The sequence below is a fragment of the Helianthus annuus genome, chromosome 11 (genome assembly GCF_002127325.2).
Source record: "Helianthus annuus cultivar XRQ/B chromosome 11, HanXRQr2.0-SUNRISE, whole genome shotgun sequence".
Taxonomy (NCBI): Eukaryota; Viridiplantae; Streptophyta; class Magnoliopsida; order Asterales; family Asteraceae; genus Helianthus; species Helianthus annuus.
In genome coordinates, this window is record NC_035443.2 from 153391529 (window position 1) to 153413243 (window position 21715).

General features: G+C 34.0%; 1 long non-coding RNA gene across 3 annotated transcripts; it reads left to right on the top strand.

The window, feature by feature from the left end:
- Window positions 1–146: 146 nt before the first annotated feature.
- Window positions 147–15824, top strand: LOC118483712. Of its 3 annotated transcripts, XR_004871148.1 has the most exons (6): window positions 147–296; window positions 394–725; window positions 1296–1393; window positions 13453–13583; window positions 15016–15255; window positions 15371–15824. It is a non-coding gene; the product is annotated as an uncharacterized LOC118483712 (long non-coding RNA). The 3 variants fall into 3 exon arrangements; XR_004871147.1 differs by having other exon boundaries at window positions 15016–15824; XR_004871149.1 differs by having other exon boundaries at window positions 1299–1393; window positions 15016–15824.
- Window positions 15825–21715: the final 5891 nt, after the last annotated feature.

Here is a 21715-nt window from a genome sequence, read left to right on the forward strand (position 1 = left end):
TTTATATAATCTTAAAGACAAAGGTCGGTGGGGTTTTCCCACCAACAAAAGCAATCCTTCAACTTTCACAAATGCCAGTTTTGATCCTCACTCATATTCTGTCCTTTTCTTCCTTGATCTTCATATGTACACATACATCACACACAGATAGAGAGAGAAAGAGTTTTAGAGAGAGAAGCATAAAGAGAGGGAGGCGATCAGAGATGAGATACAAAAGGAGGTCGGCCATGGCCTATCGGAACTAAATCAACGTCCTCACAGGAAGCTTTTCATGATTTCATCTTGGATTTCAAAAGGTATGTTATCTTTCATCTTAATCTTGATATGAACGATGCTTTATGGTATGAAATTAGGGCTCTGACGCGTATGTTTCTGGTGCGTGTACGGTGACAGTGGTGGTTTTCGTGGATTAAACAGTCACGACGGCTAGGGTTTTCGCCGTTTTTGTTATCCCTCATGTGCTCTTTCTCTTTCTCTCTCTCTTCCGCTAAATATTTGCCCCTATCATCATCAGTCGTTTGCCGGGTTCGATTACGGAACCCTTGGTGGCGATGGACGTGGTCGCTGTTAAAGCTGGGGTGTAGTGGCGGTGGTTAGTGATAGTTGCTAAAGAGGTTACGACTTTCATCACCTTGAAGAAGAGGTCACTCTCTGTTTTCTTGCTTCAAAATCCGGCTACGATTGTGTTGTTGTCTTATCTGCCTAGATAGTAGATGAAATTCAAGGTAGTTACTCTCCACTGTGTGAAAAAAGAATGTGCGTATTTGAGAAAATTAGTTATGTTGAATTGGAATTTGTCAATTCTATGATTCTTTGTGCTTCTGTTTGTTTGTTTCCATTGCAAATTAGCTACCTTATGTTGTTTAGCTTTGTATGATTCAAAATAAACATTGAACTTATATTACTATCAATCATGAATCAACATTAATTTAGCTTAGCCTCTTCATCATTGAATTGGTTTAGTGTAAATTTTCATATATTTCATTGGTGTATTCTTTTAAAAATCTTGATTGGAAAGTGATATAAGTTAGAGTTTGGTTTAGATCTTATGTTCAATGATTATGTGCATCCAGATGAAACTGTATTTTTAACATGCATTTGACACACTAGAATATTAAATAGTGTCTAATTGAGCAGCATGCAGCAAAATTTGTGTTTGCAGATTAGAAAGGATTTGGCCATATAATATCTAATTACAGAACACACGTTCTTCAAGTCTGCTTAATATAATTTACTATTATGATGTGCATGGGATGTAAGTTTTCGAGTTTAATATATGGTATTGATTTCTATAGCAGAAATGGCGACCAAAGCAACCATGGTGCAGTACCGAATGGGCCTGCGAAGTTGGCAGATTTCATGGAAGAAGAAAGTTGCAAAGAGGGATCCAGATGTGAGTTTAACTATATATAGTGTATACATTAGGACCGTAAATGCATTAAGACCGTAAACAACCATAATTCTGCCGACTATAAACAACCTAGAGATCGCCGCCGCAACACGCGTCATCTGGCACCATCCTAGTATATATAGAAAATAAGATGTGTGAGAGTTTTTATATCTGAATAAATTTTAAGAATAAATGATTTTTTAACTACATAAATCTTATGTCAATGTTTTAAAAATATATGTTAAATGTTAGAGTAAATGGTCCCTGAGGTTTGGTCACTTTTGCCACTTTAGTCCAAAATTTAAACCTTTTGAATTTGGATCGTTATGGTTTCAATTTTGTTGTCATTTTCATTCAAAAGCAAAAATCTGATCAGGTTTTTCAGTTAACAACCAGTTTTTTTGTCCTTTTCCTCTTTTTTTAATGAAGGGAAAATGGTCAGATTTTTTAATTTGATATAATAAAACGTTAAAAGACCATTTCGCCCTTCGTTAAAAGGGAGAAAAAAGACAAAAAAAAAACTGGATATTAATTGAAAAATCTAACCAAATTTTGATTTTGGATGAAAATGGCAACAAAATATGACCCAAATTCAAAAAGTTTGAGTTTTGAATTAAGGTGCCAAAAGTGACCAAATTGCAGAGACCATTTTGGCAGTTTACTCTCAATGTTAAATATAATGTAATATTTTTATTACTGAAATATTACTAATGATTTTATTAGTCACAGATAATTCTAAGGTTGAATTTTTAGTTTTAAATATAAAAAATGCTAATAAAATTCTGATCACCATGAAGACTCTCTGACCAAAAAAGTATGAATTATGAATATTTATTAGTTAAAAGGATGTAATTTTACAAATAACAATAGTCAACGTTCACTTGGGTTGACTTTAGAAGTCTAAACTTGCTGCCTACGTTCTTCTTATTTATCTATATTTAATTTTAATAATATCCATCTGATTTTTTATACTCCTATATTTATTTTCAGAAGTATTGAATTTTAATAACCTAACTATTTGTCATGGGCTGTCAACAATCCAAACTTTAAAGATAACAAGGCAATCTCAATAATATTGGTCTCGACCCTGACTAACGAAACCCTAACCCCGTTGGTCGTTGGTCGCCAAAAAAACATTTTTGGCCGGAAAAAGGTTCCTAAAGTTCCGATCTAAGGTTAAAAAGAGGTCTTGGATGAAAATGTTAAGTTTTCACGTCAAAAAAGAGTTCTCTGGCGACCTCAATAATTTGGGCTTTTACTAGGAAAAAGGTTCCTAAAGATCCGATATAAGATTACAAAGAGGTTTAGGTCGAAAATGTTGAGTCTTCCGGCTAAAAAGAAGTTTTCCCGGCGACCTCAATAATTGGGCTTTTACTAAATTTTTTTTCCTAAAGGTCCGATCTAAGGTTACAAAGAGAGTTGGGACGAAAAGGTTGAGTTTTCAAGCCAAAAAAACGATTTTCTGGCAACCAGCGTAAGAGTTTTGTAAGTCAGGGTCCATCGGAATCCAATATGTTAATAGTTGGGGCTGTCAGTGATTATTTTTTAAAGTTGGGACTATTAGCGTCCAACGACGAATAGTTATACTTGGGATTATTAAAATCAATACTCTTTATTTTTATATTTTTATGATTATGTGAAACAAACGAGATTTAGAACCATATATTAATTTCTCGTGTAATGAAAATAAAATAATGAAAACTCGATTAGTTGATAGTTGATGGTCATATGATACCTAGTTGTATTAAATTTGTATGATGCGACGTGAAAACTCGATTAGTTAAAAGAAGGGTTATTGGATTTTAATAATCCTAAGTTTCACCTGTTGGCCGATAATAATCCCAACTTTAAAAATTTCCTCCAATAATCCCAACTTGTAAAACTTTGGCCGCCATTGATCCTTTTCTAACATAAGTGCGCTTAAATCAATTAAGGAGTCTCTAGTTGTAATTGAATCTATTGAGAAGACCAAATTCTTATATATTTGAAAAGGATTAATGGCGGCCAAAATTTTACAAGTTGGGATTATTTGAGAGAATTTTTAAAGTTGGGATTATTATCGGCCAACAGGTGAAACTTAGAATTATTAAAATCCGATAACCCTTAAACCAAAAATCATTTTAAAAAGTTAATATGAATTTTGTCGGTTAAATTTAAATTAAATATTAAAAATGAAAAGAAAAAATCAAAACTGAAAAAAAAAGAGAACTGTTATAATATAACAAGGATTAACACAAGATTAGTGCTAAAACTTTAAGAACTTTAGAAATGTTATAAGAGAAAGAAGAAGAGAGTTGTATAACTTATAAAAGTGTATACATAAGGTGCATTTTCCCTTCTACCTTGAGCTAGTATTTATACTACAAAAAGATTAACTATTTGGTGGACAAGGTTAACTATTTGGTGGACAAGATTAACTATTTAGTAGACAAGGGTTACCCATAAGTTTGACAAAGAGTTCATCCACTTGCTTGGGTAAAATCTTAGAGGTAAATCTTGATCTACATGGTAAACTCTATGTGATATTCATAACACTTCCCCTTGGATGACACTTTGCAAACTTCGGGGTCTTTAAGTACCGCCTCATTAAAACCTTGCTAAAGAAAAACTCAGTGGGAAAAAATTAGCTAAGGGAAAAAGAGTGCAGTCTATAGCTCCCCCTCAAGTTTACAATTTGCAAGGAATCACATTCTCCGTACATGACGGATGCCAATGTCATGAACATGTTTCCTGAAAGTTGCTGTAGGTAGTGCTTTTGTGAAAAGATCGGCTGAATTATTGCTGGATTGGACATATCTCATCTCGACCTGGTTGTCTTTAATAAGGTCCCGAGTATATGCAAAGAATCTTGGTGGTATATGTTTTGTTATGTCACTTTTGATATACCCTTCTTTCATTTGAGAGACACATGCGGCATTATCTTCATGGATAGGAGTTGGACTTCGATCTTTCTCTAACCCACAAGAAGTCACTATGTGTTGTGACATAGATCTTAGCCATACACATTCTCTTGAAGCTTCATGTAGTGCAATGACTTCAGCATGATTTGAGGATGTTGCGACAAGTGTTTGTTTCTGAGATCGCCATGAAATCGCAGTTCCTCCATTCATAAATACATATCCAGTTTGAGATTTTGCTTTATGAGGATCAGATAAATAACCTGCATCTGCATAACCAACTAACCCTTCTTTTGAATCGTTAGGATAAAACAAGCCTAAATCAACAGTGCCTCGAAAATATCGAAGAATATGTTTAATCCCATTCCAGTGCCTTTTAGTAGGAGCTGAACTAAATCTTGCTAATAAGTTCACTGCAAAAGAAATGTCAGGTCTCGTACAATTCGTAAGATACATAAGTGCTCCAGTTGCACTGAGGTATGGTACTTTTGGACCAAGAACTTCTTCGTTGTCCTCACAAGGACGAAATGGATCATTTTCGACATTAAGTGATCTAACGACCATTGGAGTGCTTAAAGGATTTGCCTTGTCCATATTGAAACGTTTCAACAGCTTTTCAGTATAATTCGTTTGATGCACAAGTATTCCATTGCTCATATGTTCAATTTGTAAACCAAGACAATATTTGGTTTTTCCAAGGTCTTTCATTTCAAATTCTTTCTTTAAAAGAATAATTGCTTCATGAATTTCTTTTTGCGTCCCAATTATATTTAGGTCATCAACATATACGACTATGATCACATATCCTGATGTTGTCTTCTTAATAAAGACACATGGACAGATAAGATTATTTGTATAACCTTTACTTGTCAAATACTCGCTCAAACGATTGTACCACATCCTTCCAAATTGTTTCAACCCATATAAAGATCTTTGTAATTTGATCGAATACATTTCTTTGGGTTTTGAACTTAACGCTTCAGGGAGTTTAAATCCTTCCGAAACTTTCATATAGATCTCACTATCAAGTGATCCATACAAGTAAGCTGTAATGACATCCATAAGACGCATTTCTAACTTTTTAGAAACTGCTAAGCTGATTAAGTATCTAAAGGTTATTGCATCCATAACGGGAGAATATGTTTCTTCATAGTCGATCCCTGGCCTTTGTGAAAAACCTTGAGCTACAAGTCTCGCTTTATATCTTGTAACCTCATTTTTCTCATTTCATTTTCGTACAAAAACCCATTTATATCCTACAGGCTTTACAGCCTTAGGTGTAACAACAATAGACCCAAAAACCTTTCGTTTGTTGAGTGAATCTAATTCAGCTTGCATAGCGCCTTTCCATTTATCCCAATCATGTCTATTTTGACAATCATTGACAGATTTTGGTTCAGGATCATCATCTCCACCCATGATGTCACTTGCTATAGAATAAGAAAATATCTCATCAATATTTTCCATTTCATATCGGTTCCATATGATATGTGTATGACCATAGTTGATTGATATCTCTTTGTTAGTATCATCAACATCTTTCTCATGAGAGGTTTCGGTATTTACTGTTTTATCAAGATCATTCTCTTTGTGGTCAATTTCTTTTACAAGTGCTTTTCTTTTTCGTGGATTCTTATCCTTTGAACCGATTGGTCTTCCACGTTTTAAACATTTTTGAGATTCATGAGCTATCTTATTATCTATTACCTTACTTGGGATCTCAACTCGAGCTAGAGCATTAGCAGCTGGTATATGAGATTTTGTAACTCTGTTTGTATCAGTAAAAGCATCAGGCAATTGATTTGCAATGTCTTGCAAGTGTATTATCTTTTGAACCTCTGTCTCACATTGTTTTGTTCTTGGATCAAGATGAGACAATGAAGGCACACACCATGAGACATCATTTTCTCATTTTGTATTTTCTCCCCCTAATGCTGGGAACATTGCCTCGTTAAAATGGCAGTCATCAAAACGTGCTTTAAATACATCACCTATTAAAGGTTCAAGATATCGTATGATGGAGGTTGTTTCATATCCAACATATATTCCCAACCTTCTTTGAGGTCCCATTTTTGTGCGTTGTGGTGGTGCAATAGGAACATACACTGCACACCCAAAAATTTTAAGGTGGGAAATGTCTGGCTCATGGCCAGAAACAAGTTGTAGTGGGGAGTGCTTATGATTTGCACTTGGTCTCACACGAATCAGCGATCCAACATGTAAAATTGCATGACCCCAAATTGACACAGGAAGTTTTGTTCATTAGTGGTCTAGCGATTAGCTATAAACGTTTGATCAATGATTCAGCCAAGCCATTTTGTGTGTGTAAATGAGCAACAGGGTGTTCGACAACAATTCCCACAGACATACAATAATCATTAAAAGCATGTGATGTAGATTCACCAGCATTATCAAGTCTCATCCTTTTAACAGTGTAATTAGGGAAATGTGCTCGTAGTTTGATAATTTGAGCAAGAAATTTTGCAAAGGCAACATTACGAGTTGATAATAAAGAGACATGAGACCATCTGCTGGATGCGTCTATTAAGACCATGAAATATCTAAACGGTCCATATGGTGGATGAATTGGTCCACATATATCACCTTGAATTCTTTCAAGAAACATTGGTGATTCCTTTTCAACTTTTAAGGATGAAGGCCTTGTAATTAGTTTTCCAAGTGAACAAGAGGTATATAGAGGCATTTTATCTGATTGGGGGATCTTTTGATATTTCAATGGATGTCCATGTGTGTTTTCAATAATTCTTTTCATCATTGTAGATCCTGGATGGCCTAGTCTGTCATGCCATAAGTTAAATGTCTCAGGATCACAAGAACTTTCCTTTACTACCATATGTGCTTGAGGCACATTAATGTGTGTATAATGCAAACCAGAGTGGAGCATTGGCAGTTTTTCCAATATATGGTCTTTGCTCATAATGTGTAAATATTTCTTATTATCAACAGTCCTTGACTGAGTATCATATCCGTTATGATATATGTTTTTGAAACTCAACAAGTTTCTTGTTGATTTTGGGGAAAATAAAGCATTCTCTATTAAGAACTTTGTACCATTTGGTAATATTAAATTAGCTTTTCCCACTCCTTCTATCAAGTTTGTAGGACCTGATATTGTATCAACGGTTCCTTTTGTTGGTTTCAACTCATAAAAATATTTCTTAGATTTAGGTATAGTGTGTGTGGCTGCACTATCCGCTATACATATATCTGCATCATTTGTCTGCTCTTATGCTTCAGTGGTATTCATTTTAATCTTGAAAATATAAAGAGAAATCATAATAAGTGTATAACGAAGGCATTGTGAATTATTTTATAATAAGAAGTTTATTTATTAGTTGAAAAGGTTACATGAAAAGAAAGACTACTGAAACATAATAAAGATACTTATAATAAAGGAAATTACATAATTGTTGCATATAATTATTATGGTTTAGCAACATTCGTTTCAGAGTTCCATGTTATTGGTAAAGTCGGCGACATTCAGTTCGACGTTGATATCATTAAAATTATCCACATGGTTCATCTCCTTTTCTTTTCTTTCGAGAGAGGCTTGGTAAAGTTCACATAAATGTGAAGGTGTACGACAAGCCTTTGACCAATGGTTTGCACTTCCACATCTGAAACAAGAAGTGCCATTGTTTTCGGACCTACCAGCTTCATTCCTTTTGTTATACTGGTTGGGATTGGTATTTTGTGGCATGTGGTAATTGGGGGTTCTTTGATTTCGACCACGACCACGACCACGTCCACGACCATGGGAATTACCTCGGAAATTATTATTTCTTTTGAAGGAATAATTGCGACTATTACCTTTACCAAAATGGCCACGGCCACGGCATCGTCCCCTTTTTCTTCCAGAGTCCTTAATATCATCATTAATAACAACATTTGCTTCTGGAATGGCTAATGATCCAGTGGGACGAGCTTGATGATTTTTCATTAGTAGCTCATTGTTTTTCTCCGCTACGAGGAGAAATGAATTTAGATCAGAATATCTTTGAAACTTTTGCAACCGATATTGTTGTTGCAAGTTTATATTTGATGCATGAAATGTGGAGAAAGTTTTCTCCAACATATCTTCCCCCGTAATAGTTTGCCCACAAAATCGGAGCGTTGAGCATATCCTGAACAAAGCAGAGGTGTATTCATTCACCTTTTTAAAATCTTGGAACCTGAGATTGTTCCATTCATCTCTAGCAGTGGGAAGTAAAACTTCCCTTTGATTATCAAATCTGCTTTTTAAATCTTCCCACAAAACGTATGGATCCTCAAAATTTGAATATTCAAATTGTAACATCTCATCAATGTGTTTATGGAGGAAGACATCGGCTTTTGCCTTGTCTTGATCGCTACAATCATTCCACTCCGTTATTGTTTCCAAAACACCCATTGACTTGAGATGTCGCTTAACATGTGCCATCCACGGCATATAATTTTCTCCGGTGATATTAAGAGCCGGAAATTCAATTTTTGCGATGTTTGCCATTTTGTTGCTAAACATAAATAAGATAAATATTAAAATCTAAATACTCATTAAAAATGAGAAAACATATAAAGGTACATCTATAAACAAATAAATGAATACATAAGTACTGAAAAGATGAGGTGGAAGCTCATATATTAAGGTCGGCAACAATATTAATATTATGCCGGCCAATATTAAAACCGGGTGAATCATCTTCGATATTTTTTCTTGAATAACTTTGAGAAGAAGAGTATTTGCTGTGGAAAAAATGAGGTTGATAATTGGTTATTTATAGTGGTAAATTATAATCGTTTTGTAACGGTTATATTACCGTTTTATAGCCATTGTACAATGGTTATATATATATGTATGTATGTATGTATGTATGTATGTATGTATGTATGTATGTATGTATGTATGTATGTATGTATGTATGTATGTATGTATGTATGTATGTATGTATGTATGTATGTATGTATGTATGTATGTATGTATGTATGTATGTATGTATGTATGTATGTATGTATGTATGTATGTATGTATGTATGTATGTATGTATGTATGTATGTATGTATGTATATGTATATATAATAAATGATGTATTAAGGAAATGTTATTTTATAAGATATAGAATTAGGATGTATAATAATAAGAATAAAAATGTTAGTATACATGAATGTAAACTCTAAATTAAATGTTAGTATGTGCGTATAAATAAAAGTTAGATGCATAAATAAATACAAGTGCTATCAAGTCTTTCAGTCTCTTTATTTTATTTTTTTCATTTTTTTTAAGTATGGAACTTAATTGTTTTTATGTATCTTACAATCCCACGATACATAAAAAGACATGTTACGTTTTTGTAGTCCAACAACGATCGTATGTCCATCGTAAGATACATCTGCACTGGTATTAGTTTATCATAACAATTATAGTTTATATACTAATCAAATACTTACTTTTATTATAATTGCTTGAACGTTTCCTTGGCTAGAGCCTCGTGCTGATAACGTGTTATAATATAACAAGGATTAACACAAGATTAGTGCTAAAACTTTAAGAACTTTAGAAATGTTATAAGAGAAAGAAGAAGAGAGTTGTATAACTTATAAAAGTGTATACATAAGGTGCATTTTCCCTTCTACCTTGAGCTAGTATTTATACTACAAAAAGATTAACTATTTGGTGGACAAGGTTAACTATTTGGTGGACAAGATTAACTATTTAGTAGACAAGGGTTACCCATAAGTTTGACAAAGAGTTCATATACTTGCTTGGGTAAAATCTTAGAGGTAAATCTTGATCTACATGGTAAACTCTATGCGATATTCATAACAAGAACTAAATAATCTCTATACGAATAAACGAAAATGAAAGTACATTTGATCAACCTTCTTTTATTTTAGGTTATATTTAAGTCTGACAAGTGGCGCTCTTATGTTCACCTTTGGTATTTAACTAATTAAAAGATTAGTGCTAATACCCGCGAACTTCGCAGATTTGACAAAATAATATGTTTTTGAAATATTGACAAAAAACACTATACGTTTATGATGATCTTAACGAAATTCTATAGATGCAAAGAACATCCCCGTTTCACGAGACTCATTTATATATTAGCAATTAGTTCAAAACTACATATGTTTGTATTCAATCTCAAACTAATGTAGCTCAGTTCTTCATTAAAGTATACTCACATCATTATCATCTTCTTCATCAGACCCCATAAAGATTTCTCTACTCATGCTTTACCACATCTTTTCGACACAAACCCACCATTTTATGATATGCCACATAACTTGGGTAGTTGAAAGCGATTGAAGCGTGAAAACAATATGATACCTACGATTACAGATGAACATGAAAAACATGTTGAAATCAAGAATCTAAACAATTTTCTTAACAAAATAAGACACTATGAATCAATTAAACCAGTCTCGTTGTATTTGAGAGCATTTTCAATGATCCACAAAGATGCAACCATTTCTGATCCACACTATACATGATATAAGAAATATAATTTAAAAAATGAAATATTAAAAAATATATTTAATAAATACCTTTTCATTAGCAGGGCCTACTCTAATTTCAATAATGCTAATTATATGTTCAACCAAATTATCAATCTTTATATTCTTATCAAACAAACAATATACTAACTCCACTAAAAAAGTACATTTAGTGGCACACACTTCTAGTTGCATTTAGGTTTTGTGCCGCTTATTTAGGTTTTAGTGGTACTTTACGTGTGGCACATTTGCTTAGCACACGTTTTTAGTGGCATTTAGTCCTTATGCCACTAATTTAGATTTTTAATGATACTTTCCATATGCCACTAAAATATTTGATAACTTTTAATGGTGCTTTACGTATGCCACTATTTCCTAAGTGCTTCTAAATTATAAAATCTTCTCTTAACCCTTCGTAAAACACTTTAATAAAATGTGTCTTGAAATAACTTCCCTCCTAATATTAGTTTTTTCTCTTTACATCTCCCTCTAATATTAATTTTTCAATCACGTTTCACTAAAATTTATATTTATATTATTCTATATAAACACTTTACGTAGCTTCTTGTGAACAATCATTACTAGAATATCTATTTTCACTACGTGAAAAAGTAGCTACGACCACACTTTTGACAAAACATGTGTGTCTAAAGGTTATTCATAACATTTCAAAACACCTTTAGCCACCCATTTTATTATTAATGTGACCATTTATACCAGTTCAGAACCTTTCGCTACACTTTTAGAAAATAATGTGACATTTATTAGCCACAAATCAAATCGTACATGTCTTTGGACCATATTGGGCCTTAATGGACCATATTGGATTGTACACAAATTACATCTGACATATTATAATGGCCAATATTGAATCGCACATGTCTTAATGGACCATATTGGGCCTTAATGGACCTCTATGAGCAATACTATATCATAAATGTATTAACGGGCCATATTAGGCCTTAACGGATCACAATAGACAATAATAGATCATACATGCTTTACGAACCGTGTGGGGCTTTAATGGATCACAATGGATAATAATACAATAACTTTTAATGGGCCATGTTAGGCTTTCCGATGTCATGTCAAGTATTAAATGGTTACGTGTTATTTAGTATTAGTTTTTGTGATAAGTTTTATTTGTTTTTCTCAATCTAAAAGTTTTAATTTACTTTTTATACATAACATATATTTTTATATATCTTTAAAAATCTTTAAAAATGTATAATTTATATTTACTTTCTATAACTTAATATTATCTAGAAAATTGAAAATAATTTTCCTTCTAATAATCCTGACCAAGTTTACACTTAACAAAAAAACCATTGATTACATTGTCAATTTGATGTTGAACAATGTTCTAGAAGACTATAACCCATTAATAATATATGTGATGTGTAAGGATAGACAAAAACCATCTAATAAACAAAAGGTGAAACTAGGGGCCAAACTCATGAATTGGGAATTATAAACATATAAATAAGCAAGTTCAATATGCATACATGTGTTATAACATGTGTTTAGGGAGTTTTTCAAAAAAAAAAAAAACTAGAATTTTCCTTTTTAACCCTAAAGTTTTTATCTTTAAAAATTTAAGTTTAAAGTTTAATCTTTGTTTCCTTTTAACCCTAAAGTTTTAATATTTTACAATTTAAGTTTAAAGTTTTAATCTTTGGTATTAACCCTTATGATTAATTTGCTTTTTCACTTTTAATTCAAAAGTTTCTATCTTATACGATTCAACCACTTTGATTAATTTGATTTTTCACTTTTAATTCAAAAGTTACAATCTTTTGCAATTTAACCACTTTGATTTTTTTTACTTATGTGTGGTAATTTTGGCTTTGGGGGGTTTTTAAACAAAAAATGGTTATGCATATGGTTGTTAAAACCTTGACATTGGGGGGTTTTTAAAAAAAATTAATTTTTTTACTTTTCACCCAAAAGTATTTCATAAATTACTTTTAACCCAAAACTATTTGTTTTTTTTATACTTTTAACACAAAACTTTTTATCTTTTGCAATCTATCCTCACAACTTTTTTTTATATTTTCAGCTTTGGTCCTTTATAGTTTTTGTTTTCCGCAAATTTTTCGCTTTATACTTCGTTCTAAATTTTGTGACCTAACACATCGGAACTTGCGTCTTTTGTTTAACGTTTTTAAGTTTTGTTCTAAATTTTACGAGTTAACATGACGCAACGTGCGTGTGTGTATGAACGTTTTTACATCGTCTATTTTTTCCCGTTTGACAGGTTCAACATAACGTGCGCGTCTTAAATCGACTTAGTTATAACTAAAGAATCCCCGCCGCATTGCGGCGGGTCGTAATTCTAGTTTTGATTAATTTGGTGATTTTTCATGTTTTGTATTGTAATTAGTTGTAACTTATAGTAATAGTGTAACTAGCTAAAATATGTCAGATGTAATTTGTGTATTATATATAATCGTCGATCTAATTTACTTTATCAGTTTTCACTTATATCATAATTTCCATCAAGCCCGAGTTTGAAAAATTGCTCATAGCCGATCTCGAACTTTAGACATAAAGTAAAAAAAAAAACATGCCAAAATCTAATTCTTTTAAGTTGAAAGAGCTAAGCTCGGGATGGTTTGCAACTCTAGGCCCGATCCGTCTTGAGGTTACTTAAAGTTTTGAATGATGTAGGTGGAGAGATTTTCTTGTCTGTACACAAGTGAAGTTGGCAATGAATCTGGGGTATAACCCACCGGCGATATACTAGAGGTCTGGTGAGGATTTCATTGCTGATGAGCCAGATGTTCTCACAAAGTAAAAAGGTAAAGTACGTTGTTTGTTGTTATGATACTTTCTCAGTTCCAAAATGCATGTTGAGTTAAACTCGACCCGAACCATTGGTCTCAGCCAACTAGTTTGTTTGTCTGGTTGCGTGCATATGTTTATGACTCCATGCTTGTTAGTGTCACTTGTTTGCGTGGTGTAAATTTAAATTCAAAACAATAGGCACAAGCTAACAATTAGGACTAAAGACTTAACGGGTCAACTCCTCTCGTTGTGACCCAAATCTCACCTTCACAACTGAAAATACTTAAAACAAATATATCATATGAGGCATGAATAGTTATATATTGACAGGACCGGCTCAACCTCTTTGGAGGCCTAAAGAGAACTCTAAATGTGAGGCCCTTTTCGGTTTTTAACTGATATTTTTTTTCGTTACTTTGTATGAAGTATCTGATGGTATTTTTATATATTATACTGATGTTTTATAAAAAGAATACGTTGTGGTATTTTTCTATATTATACTGATGTTTAATAAAAAGAAACTAGATTATGTTGTTACTTATTATATAATTTAACAGAAGATTATGTGATTATTGTTATATGAATTTAACTAGATTATGTGGTTACTTGTATTTAATCATTAATCTACAGATAAAAGAAAATAACTTTCACAGTTATCACTTCACTGAAAGTAATTTTTGCCTCCTTCGAAAACCAATAAGAATAATTTTTTTTGAACAACAAACAAAAGGTGAGACGTCAGGTTTCGAACCGGAGACCTCATCCGAACCCAATGTAAACGCGCAACACCATCACCACTGGGCTACGGCCCTGTTCGGTCAATAACAATAACTAGTATATCTCATTTTATCCATTTCATGCATTGTGTAATGTTTATAATTTATTTTTTAAATTCCTTTGTTCTAGATGATTTTAGAAACAGGCATAGCTGAACGAAGCATTCTTTTTTTGGGCGGGTTAATAGGTGCAAAACGAAAAGCTTTTTTGGGTTGTATTTATTTTATTTTGGGCGGGTTGATGTTCTTTGTGTGTTCCCCTCAGTCGGCACTCGCAAATCTCTCTTTGTCTATCTTGAATTTCTGATGTTTTTTAGTTGTTTGCTCTGTGATGGTAAATGTTTGTTGTGTTGGGTATTGCCTTTGGAGGTTTTGAAACCATTCTTAGTAGTTGTTTCTGTAGTAATCACTTATGGTACACCTGTTTCAGTTTGATATCATAATTGCATAACTTTGATAACTAAAATTAGCAGAATCATGGTTAGCGTGAACTAAATATATGGGAACGTGGCAAGTTTTAAACCGCATTTTTATTCTCTTTACCTATTTTAGAACTTTTAAAGATATGGGGGTTAAGACTAAATGACTATAGTTGATCCAGATGATTAACTACCATCATTGTTTGTTTTTAACTGTTATGACTATTATAACAATTGTCTATAACATGCAGGTCACTTAATGGAGAAGATTGAAAAGGAAAATAAGTTACATAGAGCATTCAATGTCTTTTTGTTCAACACAAAGTATGAGTTACTCCTCCAGGTAGATCAAAGTATATTGTATTATAGGTTTCAATGATGTTGAGTAGTGCAAGTTCATCATTATTATTTATTTTCATTTTGTTTGGAGGAAAAGATATCGTAGGCTAAAACAGAGAGGTCGTTAGAAATAAGTGGTCAATATGATAATGGTAAACACTTTTAACTAGTTACCTTTTTTTAGCTATTTCGCAATATTAAATGGATATGATTATGTTGTTGTAATCTTGGTATGAAATTGATTAGCCAAAACTTTCCATTTTACAGGGCAAGAAAGTCGTTTGGACAATTGATCTTGAAGTTTTATTGACATTGCAATTAATGTAATATGTTGGTTTTTGTCTAACTGTTAGGTATTCGAGTCAATTATAAATGGTGTATATTATATGTTTATTTTTTGTCTAATTGTTAGACGTTCAGGCCATTTTTATACATGTTTTTCTTTTGAATCAAGAACAATGAGTTTAAAGAACTTTTAGAATTTTTTGAATCAATACTAATACTTGTTTATATGGTTGATGATCGCATGGTAGATATCATGAGAAGCTTTGGAGCTAAGTTTTATGATATTGGAATTTTCACCCAAAAAACCGTTTAGACTCCTTGTTTAAATATTTAGAATTTGGAATATGTTAATTGTTCACGAGGTTTTCCTAACATTTGAAATATGTTTTGGATCGAACTTATTATTGAAGTTATGATATTATGAATTCTACATTTACAATTTTATCTTTTATTGTATATTTTATATTGTAAATAATGTAATTTTTATGGCAAAATTACGTGCCACTAAAAATAGTACATATATTTATCTCGAAATAGTTTTTACCAACACAATATTTGTGCCATAAAAGGCTTTTTATATCGTGGTAAAAAAAGTGCCACCAAAATTAGTATAAATATGTGACTATGATTACTTTTTAAAGGCACAAAAATTGTGCCACAAAAGTCTCTTTTTTATTTTGCGGCAAAAATTTAAGTGCCACTAAAGCCCAAAAATTTGTGCGGCATATCCAAAAAGGACCACTAAAAGGCTTTAGCGTTAGCGCTTCTAGAGTCACTTTTTTTGTGTGCCGCCGATTCCTACAAGGGTCTTTAATGGCACTTTTTTGTTTTTTTATGGCACCTTTTGTATGTCACTAAATGGCTTTTTTTTGTGGAAGACATGTATTTATAGTGTGGAGGTTAGGCTTTGTGTTAAATGTGAGTTAGTTGGGTAATAAAGACAAGTAGTTGGCAGTTGGTTAAAAATCGACCAATAATGTGACAACCCGAACTTCCAGGGTCAAGGTCGTCTAATCTAGTGTCCATTGGTTTGGTATTATCTTCATTCACGTTTCAGTCTATGTTACAATTGGATATATCATACGTTAAGCTGGTTAAATATGCTTGACTATTCGCGTTGCGATGGAGTATTCGTATGAACGTTATAGTGAATATATGTCATGTTAAACTATTGGATTTGGACTTCGGTGAATATTTGCGAGTTACTGTGTATTAAATGGGGTCATTGTTTATATAAGCCTAGTCGCACACCACACCCAAGTCGCACACTTGGGTTAAGGGCCGAACATTCCTATGCTTAATTGTTCTTGGCCCATTCCTCAAGCCCAAGCAAGGCTGGTTCATTATATGGAACGCATACACAAAAACGAGTTGTGTGTGGCACTCATCTACTTGAAAGCACAATACTATAATAAACCCTAGCATCCCTTTCGTTTCCTCCTTGAAGACCGACGGAAACTCCTCGTTCTCGTGGCATCATCTTTTGTGCTAGCATCCCTCTCCATAACCTTCTTCGATCCTACATCCCACAGTAGTGAATAATGATCGATTTATTTGAGTTTCCTTGTGATACTTGTTTAGGATTGTAATTGTATTGATACATGATGCTGTGTTAAATTGGGTCCTTGCATGATGAATCGAACCTAGGGTTGTATGCTCAGAGAATCATTGATTAATCTATTATATATCACTGTTAAATCTAATCTAATGTACAACTGATGTGGATTGAGGACATGGTTTTGTATGGTGATAAAGAACTATTAGATCGATTGATGTATGGCAACGATGATGATAATGAATAACCAACGAAACAGTTTTCTTTATCTCATATATTGTGTTGATCCGATTTGATTAATGATCATACGTTAATGGTTCGGTAATTATTAGGGTTTATTAGTGAGCCACAAATGCTGTGAAATCATGATTGTTACTTGATAATATGATTGATACTCGATTCGGATGTCAATGTAATTGCTAAATGGTAACTTGTTATTGCTTGGAAATATGAATGCATAATGAATCTTGTCATTATGATGTCAAAAAGGAATCTGTTAGAATAATCAAAGTTGGGGATTAACTGTGCACCGGATTGATCGGGTTGGGGGTGTCGGTTACGGAAACTTTGGGGTCAATCGCACACTTAAACTCTGGTCGCACACCCCGCTGTTGTTGCACAATGCCATGGATCACACACTTAACTGGGCTGGGCCATGATTTTGGGTCACACGGTGGTGGGCTCGCACACTAGGGAAGAGCCGCACACCTCGGAGTGGGTTGTTACCTGTTGTGGTCGCACACTCGGGGGAATGTCGCACACTTGATGTGGGCTTTCCTCTGAGTGGGCCGCACATCATACGGCTGGGCTCATAAGCCCTTACCTGTGAGATCTGAATCGCACAACGATGACTGGGCCGCACACCTTTGTGAGCATTGAATTAACTGCTACGTGTTTTATGATAACATGAACTTGTAATATGAATTTGCACATGACCTGAATGCCTGCTATATGATGACCATGAACTGTTATATGCATGATTAACTGTTATGATTAGTATTATGTTGTGTGTATTGCTGGTACATTACTTGTATAATATGTGCAAAGAGAATGTGATCTATGTGTTTACGAAACTGACTATCTTTGGTAACCACGGTAGGGTATGGTTGACCAACTTGGAACGGGTAACATAACAAACTGAGCAATCTAAGGTGAGTTCACTGCTCCTTTTTCAAGCATGCGTCCCGGGGAGGGACAACTGGTAAATATTCTGGGGAGGAATACTGGGTTATTGAGTTTAACTGGAATGTTAAACTGGAATGTTGGATAATACACTCACATCTATCACTTAAGTCCCATCTACTACCGAACTGGTTGCCGGGGAGGCAACGAGGTTATTAGTTGATAACGCTATTAGGTTTGGCACCCTCACACCGTACCGGGGAGGACGGGCGTGAACTAATGACCTTAACCACTCGACCAATGTTTGATAGAGCATTGGGGAAGGGCAAACAAACTTACGCCATCTTGTGGTACTCGAGTTATTATCAACATTGGTTTTAAACTGAACTAAACACTTGGCAACTAAACGTTTTTACAAAACTGTGAACTCGCCAACTTTGTGCTGATACACTTGTCTGCATGCTCACAGGTTATTAGATATGTGGATGTGGAACTTGCTGTCTGGGATGCTGTAGTGGTCATGGGTCAAGATACATGGAAACACGATACGAGACTGATTGGTTACATACACTTGGACTTTGACATGATTAAACATTGAATAGTGCTTCCGCTGAACACGTTGAGTTATAAATATTGTTTTGTAGTACTTCATTTTAATGAATGAAAAGTTTTATTTGAAATCCTGTTATGAGTTCAATGTGATTGGTGGCTAGATCCTGGTACGTCACAAGCCTCGCGGGGGTTTCCGCGTGTGGTATTTTTGGGGGTGTGACAAATAAAGGAGCTGAAACAAGGCTATCCCGGATCGACTGTTGCCACGCGTCGCGAACGGAGACACCAAAAGGTGTCACGTGTCGCGGCCATGGTCCACCGAAGGACTTTTCATTTTTGACAATTAAGACCCCTATAGTTTGACATGAATGATGTTTTAATGTATAACTTATATGTTTAACATGTAATTAGGTAGAAACTAAATGTAAAAGTATAATCTCAAGTATGTGAGCATATAAATAGGTATTTGTATGTATAAAGGGTATTAAAATATGTATTCTTGATAGTTTGTTCGTAAAACGAGCGTGAGTTTGTACGTAAGACGAATACGTATCAAATATGTATTTAATTTGAATATAAAACAAGCATGATCATTCGAAGTACAATTTAGATAAAATGATTATGTTTTATTACGATAAAAGTGTCGGTTTATACTGCTTAGAAATGGAAATGTGATTTTGAAAGAATGCGAGTTTCCGTAAATAGAATACAAGGTGAGCTTTCTAAATAAAGGAAGTTATAAAAAGCGGAGCATTACAGCATATCAGGTAACTAGTGGGTCGGTCCGCTTGATGTACAATGTCACTGAGTCTCTTTTTGTTTTTTCAAAAAGATGACATTTTTATTAAGAAATAAAAACGAACCAACGGGCCACCAAGAAGTTGGGAATCCTGAAACAAAACAAGAAATTGCATAATCACGTCTCTCACATTAAATTCACATTAGCGCTACCACTCAAGGTGAATGCTTCGCATTTCCATACTTCCCTATTTAGAAAGTATTGTTGTAATTCTATTTTTGGAAACTTGTGCTTGTATTGTATTCTATTCCGTTTCAACTCTGTAATGTGAGACTAGTGATCATAATGAAATTCAAGCATTTTATTCACATTTATGTTATACATATTAAACTTGTTGCATGTTTATACTCGAAATCAATGTTTTTAACACCACCATACATGTTTCATTGTTGTACAATCCACATTTATGCTCGCTACACGTAAAACCGGTTAAAACACGCGAATCAATCAAGCTCGAACTTTCGAGAGGAAGGGAAAGGACCTCTCGCACGAAAGGACCCCTTTCGTGCGACAAGTGCCTGTCGCCCCAACCTCCCTGTCGCCTGAAAATCTCCTGTTGTCCCAAACTCACCTTAAACCTATAAATAGGCGCACTACTTCACTCATTTTCCCTTCCCAGTCGCCCATACTTCTCTCAAACGCACTCAACTTCTCTCTTGCGATCAGAAGCCATTTCATTATATTTTGTATCTCTTTCTTTCATTTTTATCACATTTTCTTGCATTTTAACTCCATTTCTTAAACTTTTCTTACAAAACCTCTTGATTGAACACATCTCATGGATGGTTTTCACGAGTTTGCTTGGGCAAACTGAAGTTGAAACCTCACCACATATGAGATTCACATCAAGATGTGCAAACTTTGATTTTTTACAACTTGTTCTTACGGTTTTATTTTATCTCCTGTTACAAACTTGGTGGAATCTGGTACCCACCAGACTCACAACTTAGTTCATAGTTGTGGGTTTACATTAGGGTTAATTTTCACTAAGAAATGACTTGTTTTGGATAGATTAGACAAGCGTTTTCGACAAAACTGACACCTTTCGCACGAAAGGAGACCCCTTTCGCACGAAAGGGACAGTTTACATGTTGTCGTTTTCTGATTTGTTAAATTTCAGTTCATCCGCATCACAGATGAACACCAAACAGTTTACTAGTCACCTCGTCCAGCCTCCAACACTTGGTTTAGACTTTCTATGTTGTGTTGGCACACCCAGGTTGTCCTTACTTAACTATTTGGCTATTTTTACCTCCAGTTTTCATTTTATAACAACTACTGTTTCTGTTAAATCAGTTTACAATTAAGTTTTACACACATATTCGTGTTCAAACCAAGACCAGTCGCACGAGTGGGCTCCCTGTCGCACGAAAGGTTACTGCCTTTCGCACGAAGGGTCCATTACTTGCTTTATTCCGTACTTTTTCACATTTTAAAGTCTGATCCGAACCCTTTCACATTAGAATACTCACACCTTCATTTACCCATTTCAGGGTGACTTCGGTGTACTAGCTCTTGTTTAATCAACTAGCTGTTTCGTGTTTACCTACGCAAAATTGTGAGTATACTCGATCCCTTTTCCATTTTATACACTTTGGGTGCAACATGTACAATTATACAAAACACGCAACACCATTAAAATGTTTACAATCACACTCTATCCGCTATTAAACATGAGACTTGTTATACTTGTTAATCTCATATGCTATGTTTACATGTGTCTATATGCTCATTAACTTTGCAAGCCTAGCTTAACAATTATAGCGCTATAGGACCAACGCCCCGCTGGTATTTTTGTGGTATTGTTAAGTAAATACCATTACACCCTCTTCGTTTCAATGATGTTGGGTAATCACGATTGCATTAAACTCTGGTTTGACATATAGCTTACACTAGTATAGCATGTTAGTAACCTTGTATACATTTATCATATTGGATATGAGCACAATTAAACTTTTTCATTATTATGCTATGTATCAAACTTGTATACTCGCCAACATTTTTGTTGATCATATTTTAATACATGTTGCAGGTTGATAGACGATGACATGAAGAAACAAGTTAGGGTGGACATAGATACACACCTTAATAATAAACAATTATTCATGTTTCATGTTTATGTTGCTATCATGAATAGGTTTTGAACGATGTATGCCATTTTTAGTATTTATTAAATTTTGATTAATTATATTGCCACAACTAGTGTTATGATGCAATTAGCAATCATGTTTTCGTCTCACTCTGATGTTTCCGCCATTGGTTGGGGTGTGATACAAGGTTCTTTATCAGCGATCTCTGG